This window comes from Oryzias latipes, chromosome 5 (assembly GCF_053564925.1).
Source record: "Oryzias latipes strain Hd-rR chromosome 5, Olatipes_Hd-rR_3.1".
Lineage (NCBI taxonomy): Eukaryota > Metazoa > Chordata > Actinopteri > Beloniformes > Adrianichthyidae > Oryzias > Oryzias latipes.
In genome coordinates this window covers 14,521,997-14,529,258 of record NC_136241.1, presented here as the reverse complement: position 1 = coordinate 14,529,258, position 7,262 = coordinate 14,521,997, and the positions used below count along the sequence as shown (strand labels likewise).

Genomic DNA, 7,262 nt, shown 5'->3' with positions numbered 1-7,262 from the left:
TCAAGCAGTACAGGAACATCATATCTTGTACGTTCAGCACTTTTCACGTCATTGTTTTCTTACTGAAAGATAGAACTGAGACAATCATATTATGGTGATAATAGCGTGTACGTTTACGTAACCCTAACAGCATGAACCACTCATAACTTTTACCGTACATGCCATTTACAGCGCACATATCCCATCAAAATTACAAAATTGACACACAAATCACTAATGAATTGCATTTAACAGTGCAATAATCACACACGGTACATTTTCTACATTGATTTGCGTGTTCTTTGCGGGGTTTATTTGCACTTCTGTGGTTTTAACGTCATTCATTCGTAATACATCTGTGAAAACTTTGCATAAAGGCCCAACTTTTCTCACTTTTTCTCACATACATTCATATGACCACATTTTCATCTGTGCAAAATGTGCAAAATTTTACACAGTGGCTATGTGACATGGCCTTATGTAAAAAGAAACACAGTCTGACACCTCCACACATCAGTCACTTTAGTGTGTCATTATAACAACACCCAGCTTTAAAAGACAGGCCGACATTTTGACAGAGCAGCGTGTACCTCTTAAAACCGCTTTGATGTCAGTAAACAAACCAGAATTAATCCATAAATAAGGTGCTCTGGATTATAAGGCCCACTGTGTTTTTTTTTGAAAGAAAAAAGGTAAGGTAACGTATTGCTGTTTTTTTTTAATTGCAAAAATTGAGTTGCTTAATATTCTAAGAAATAATATAATTTCACAACCAAGTGATGAGTTAAAAAAGGTTTTTAGACGTTTATGTCTATAGAAAAATTCTCAGATAGTGTTAAATATTCAGAAGTAAACAGTTTAGTAGAGGTAGCTTAACTTCAAGCAAAACAGTCTGTACACAATTTGCTGGCGCCATGAGCTCCCACTATTTCCCTTCTGTGCTCATCCTTATTTAGCCTCTGAGGGGGTACATCTTCTTCACTGTTTATTTTCCATCTGATTCCAGTTTCCTTTAAATGTTCCTGTAAAAGTAATTTCCTCCCAAAGTGCAATCAAAAAGTCCTCTGTATGTTCTAACAAAGCTGTGTTTTGTCAGAGTTTTTGAGTTGGTAGTTTCTTAAAGCTCTCAGAGAAATGCTGTCTTGTACAATAAAGATTATTTGTTTGGCATAGTATGTCCTCACTTAAACTTTAAGTGAGGCTGTATTAGAGGCACTTTTCACCAAAAAACGCTTTCCAATAAAGTAATGCTAAATTAGAAACTTGTTAATGTCAGAAAAGTAGGGACAACAACAAAAAACACTACATAAATATGTAGATTTTTCCATTGATTTTCTTAAAATCACAATAAAGCTTAAATTCAAGTTTAGTAGTTGATATTAAGTCTAAATGAAACTTGTTAACATCCAGAACAACTGTAATTCAAACATATAACAATCTGAATTCATAAGTAAATTCAAGGTAAGGTGCAAAAAAAGATATATAAAAAATGCAATTTCCAAAATAATGAATATGGAGAAGTAATAAAGTAGTAAGATTTTATTCTAAAATGAATGCAAATAACCATGGAATTGTTTTTGATTTTGTACATTGGCTCACAATCAATTGCTGACTCCTTCTCCGCCTTGTAATTAGTATTTTGGGAAGATGCCTTGATAAACACGTTAGTTTGTTCTGAGCGAAACATGAAAGACAGGCTAGATGGTGTAATTAACTTGCCTTTGGGGATCCCCGCAGATATATAAAGAGTCAGGAGGATACATTTCCACAGGATGGGGTTCAGCAGCGAAATCACACAGTAGAAGCCAAAGCAGAAGAATTTACTGCTCTTTCATCACGCAGAAATTATGTTCAAAAAGATAGAAAATAAGATTTGGATTTGTGTTGATATTGTTTGTAAAAGATTTCAGTTCATTTATTTATTTATATTTATGTGTTTAAATTTCAAAGTTTCGCTTAAAAATGTGGGAGCTTTAGTCTGAATGATTTATATTTATTCAAAGTAAAGTTCTACAATACAAATCAATTTTGATCATGTTTTTTAATACTTTTATGAAATGTCAATCTTTACCATTTTGAAAAAAATCAACAACAAAAGCTGTTTTTCACTGAAGCAGCCTCTGTGTTGATCTTTATCAACTGATCAGTTAATCCTCAGATCTGACAGCTCTGGAGCTATTTTCAATATGACAAAGCCTGAACGCACAAATATTTATAGAGAAACAGGCACTTGTATCATCGCCTCGCCTCTCACAGTGACAGTTCCAACACAAAGCAGCTGTTGGCACCTCTCACCTGCCTTAAGTACCCACACAGGTATCAGGCAGGGACTGCAGGAAGCAGGCTGATGATTTTCCTCCACTCAATCTACTCTGTCGCTCTGAGGGAAGCAGATGTATAACAGAATGTGCGTTGGAAATTGTTTTTGTGCTCTCATACAGGCTTTATGCGTGTGCATACTTGTTTGTATTCTGGTAAAACAAAAAACAAAAAAAGAAAACACCATGTGCACGCACAAATATCCTACAGGCAATGGAAGTCATCATGGCAATATTTATCTTTGCTGGTAATGCAAAGAGGCAGCCAACCTCTAATCTGGCCTTTAGTTATTTTCTCCGAAATCTCTGAATGGGAGGAAGGGTGTGTGTGTGTGTGGGGGGGGGGGGGGGGGGGGGGGGCAACAGAGAAAAGATAGAGATAGCCAGTCAGAGTGAAAAGAGAGAAATCTCAGAGATAGTGGAGGACAGATGGACAATAAATTGGAGCGACAGCATTTGTCTGGTGCGTGTGCGCGTTTGTGAAATATGGGTGTTTTTTCTGTCATCCATGTGTCTCTGTTTGGTAAGGGGGGGGGGGGGGCATGTAGGTGTCTCTGTGTGCATTTTGTTTAAGAATTCGTGTCTCAGGAGGGGTGGCCTACAGGCTGGGTGATGAGGCGTACAAGGGACCTTGTATTCGGTGTGTCTGTGAGGCAGAGTGAAGTGTAGATGTTTGTGCGTATGCGAGTGTGTGGTAGCGGCTGTGCCCTGCAGGCTGAGCTGGATCTCCCAGTGTGCGGGCTGATTCGAAGTGAATGGCAGCGTGCCGCATGGCTCCATCGTGGCCAAATGACTTCTGACACTCCTCGCCTTGTTCTTTGATGTCTGAAGAAACAAGGCGACACACACAGACACAAGATGTCAGAAGTGGAACACTAACGTTAAATTCATGCTTACCAGCTAAAACATAAAACTCTAACATTTTGTCAAGATATCTTATGTATCATCTGATTGGGGGAACTCACTGCAAATTTCAGGCCCTGGCTTCTCCAAAGTCGGGAGTTGACACTTGGTCACCCTGCTGCTTTCCTTTACAAGCATCTTATTACTCTACATGTGTTTCACTTTAGAATCCCAGATCTGAGCTAGAAAGGCCTTAAGGGAGAAAGATACTGTTAGGGGATAGAGAACAAACAAAAATGTAGAAACAACAACAAATGAATGTCATGCCTCTCTACACAAAACATATGTGCTTTATCGTGCGAGGCTGAATCCTACATCTGATCGACGGCATGCACAAACATGAAATATGGGCTGGATTGGTCAGTATTTGTGGGCTTCTTATAGGGGCCATCAATACTTGGTGTTACGTTTTCTTTGCCTAGATGTGGACAGTTTCAGGAAAAAAAATATTTGATTTGTCTTTTTCCAGTACATTCCTAATGAAACCAAGGCGGTTAGTTTGGGCAAAACATGAAAAAATTAACCAAACAAAATAAAGCTCACAATTAATTAAAGGGAAAAAAAGTATCAAGAGATTTACATGGAATAGTTTGAGATGTTTCCTGTTAAAGCCTCAAAAAGGGACAGATGGCTGTGTTGAAAACTTTATTATACATTACTCTGTGGTGTGTGGTCCTAACACCACTACAAAAAATAGCTTTGCATTTATTAATATCTTTTACGTTTAATGCAGTGTTTATCTCAAAGCCCTTAAAGTTTACATTGATTTGCTGCTTTAGTGTTTTTTTCTGAAGAAAAAACCCCAGCAATGCTGTCAAAGTTTGCTCCAAGATTATTGAAGATCAAGTAGAAAGACTAGAGTGCAATCTGGATGAAGTGTGTTTTCTAAAAAGCTAAAAATGAATTACAAAGTCAAACAAAACAGATTCTGTCAACAAAGGTCCCTTTCAAAGCTTACAGGCTGGGATCAGATTCTTGCCTTATTAAATATCTTTCCTCTAGTAAAAAAAATAAAGATACATTAACTCATATTATCATTACTCTATCTTGTCCAATAAATTACATATTTAAATTGTATCTGATAATATCTGGATTCTGCTATCAAGATAAATCAACATATATATAGACACACACACACGGATGGATAGAGTGAGTGTCATATTCATATAATCTTCCTCAATAAACAATACAATAACACAAAGTTGATGTGGTTAAAATTATTTTTCTAAAACTTTGCCTGTTTAAAATCTTTTCAAAAATTCATTTATTTTTAAGTATTAAAAAGCTTTTGTGTATTTTGTTTGAATGGATGTTTGGTGAACTGGGTGGATGCATGTACCAATTGTTTATTTGCGGAACAAGAAAAAAAAAATCATCAACATTTTATTTATTTTCCTTGTAAAGGTTTCTTTACAAGTCAGCTTAATGGGATACAGAAAAACCCCCAGCACCAAACATTTTCTTTATTCATTTCTGTGAGTAACCAAATACAGTGTTCATGATGGGAAGTTGTGTTGACAAAATAATTCAGCATTTTGACTTTGTTTTTCTTTTTTTCATTTGACAAAGCAAACTCATCAAAAAGCCAGATATTTGTCCTTTTTTTTTGCAATGATCAAGGGAGTAGCAGCATGTATATCAGAAGTGTGAGCTCCTGTGCAGCTTTTGCTCCACTCAGCACCTTTCTGTATGACTGCACATTGCAGGTGTACTGTAGCGTTCTGACTAATTTCTCTGTGAATGCAGATCCAGCAGGAAGCTTATTGAGGGAATTAAAGAAATGCATGTAATCATTTTTTTGCAAACCTTTCTGTCACTATGGAACAAAAGAGGCAAGAAAACAGGCATCAATAAAATTACCTTTTGCAGACCCCCCCCCTCCAAAAAAAAATATCTAAAAGAAATCTTTAATATTTGATGGCAAATAACTTTTTATATGCATATTGTCACTAATGAACTGACCAAGACTGGATATTTTTTGTCATACTTACAACACAGGGGAAAAAAAGATGTCGAAAAATGTGCGCTGACATATTTATGGGCATTCTTTTATTTTGCCACTGAACTCAACTTAAAGTTATTCTTTCTTCTTCACACAAACAACATTTGTGAGCCTTCTTTTGCAAGATTGAAGTGCTGTAGCAGTTCCTCCATGTGTCCAGACTTTTGAATAAAGCACAAGAAAAACTCAGTTTACACAATAATAACCACCGGTCTGTGTCCAGCAGCCAACCCATTATATGTTGTTTGTTTTAACAGCAGTGTAAATGGGGTTAAAAGAACATGCACCTTAAGTCACCAAAGTCTTTTAACTTTTACCTTTTCATAATAAGACCGTGCACAGCTATTTTCTCAAGTTAGAATGCATGTACACAAGCGTTAGTGCGTGCATGTATGTTTATCTGTAAAAGACAGATTGCTTATGGGTAACATGTTTCTGGTACATCCAAACCAGCACTGGTTTCCATCTTTGTGTATATATATGGGCTAGCGCCATGTGTATTGACTCCATTGTGGATGTGGATATGAGGTCATTTGATACAGTTAGAATAGTAAACACTAGAATCAGCGGCATGCTTTTTTTGAAGAAGAGGCAGAATTAGCAAAAGCACAATGACTCACATAACACGAGTAATCAGTCTTGCAAAGTCATGCAAACCTGATACATTAGATTGGCAACAGAACAGCTGCTCATAAGTTATTACTCTGCTAAACACAAGTGTCTCTTTTGTTAGGAAAGACTCACTGCAGTCTTAACAACTACTGGTCTAAACAAAATAGACAAAGAATGCTCATGCCACCATGTCTGGGAGATCACGAACAAATTTACAATAATCAAAAAATTCATGTTGGAAAGATGACAAGAAAAGTGCTCAATGAAAGTATAAAGCTACAAAAACAGTGCAGACATTCGGTGAGTTCAATCTGCGTTCAAATCGAACGCGTTTCAAGCATCAGGCCCTTTTAGTTTCAATGTTAAGTCAATGTGAAGACGCGTTCTGAGGTCCTGCGGCTTCCTTTGACCGTCGAGTGCAGCACATTGGTCTGGCAGAAGCTTGATTGGGGCATTGTGGTGCAATTTTGGCGTGCGTTGAGAGTTCAAATATCTAAACTTTGGCAAAGAAGATGCATGATGTCAACCAATCAGGGACTCAGCTTTGGCCTGTGACGTGTTCAATGACGCGATCAGCTGGTGAAAAAAAACATTACGGAGAAGAATCTGATCGTTCTCCTCCTGAATGTTGTAACATTATTCCTTTTTTCATCAAGACAAGAATAAAAAGATTGTCTAGTTTATTCTTATTTTACCCTCCTTTGACTACAGAGATGGAAGCACCACTGAAATCGGCCGTCGTTCAGATGGAGCTCCTGTAGCAGGGGTGAACCTCGCTGTACTGAGAGTCTCTAAGTGATCTCATACACCCAGACATTGAAACGTGATTATAGATGCTTTTGTAGAACTCTTCCAAATAAGTAAACCGGATCTTTCAACATCATCTGTGTCTTCCATCCATTGTATATGAGATATACAGACAATGTAGCGGGACCAATGTAGCGATGAGGGTAAAAAAATCCTTCGATAGTAGCTCCTCCCAAATGCATCTAAAGCGTTGAGTTTATAAACACATTTTTGGAAACGCGCCAAGCAGCAAACTAGACGCATATTAAAAGGAAGGGATGTGTCCAATGCAAATTTGACATGCGAATGAACGCCGCATTACATTCTAATACAAGTTCATTTTCCAAATCCTGTTTTCTAAACTGGGAAAAACAAAAACAAACAAATTAAACATTAATTTTGACAATGTTTATTTTGCCCTATTTTACCAGCATATTATGCAAGAACAGAACATGTATCCTCTGCATCTAACGGCAAATTACATACTTGTCTCTTTTGGTGAATGTCATCCAGACAAGGATTCTACACAGCTGCCCTACCCTCTGGCCCTCTGTAACCCATCTTAGTGAAACATGAAACTAGAAGAGGAAGACTTTTGACTGAGAAAGGGTTAATCCGGCATGGAAGGAAGAGATTGTCTAAATAAAATTAAGATAAAACAA

At 37.2% G+C, this 7,262-nt stretch overlaps 1 long non-coding RNA gene across 1 annotated transcript; it reads right to left on the bottom strand.

Annotated features, from left to right (window-relative positions):
• Positions 1 to 372: 372 nt before the first annotated feature.
• On the bottom strand, positions 373 to 3,395 carry LOC144992306 (uncharacterized). The gene is made up of 2 exons (XR_013656175.1): positions 3,263 to 3,395; positions 373 to 3,122 (listed from the first exon to the last, which is right to left on the bottom strand). It is a non-coding gene; the product is annotated as an uncharacterized LOC144992306 (long non-coding RNA).
• Positions 3,396 to 7,262: the final 3,867 nt, after the last annotated feature.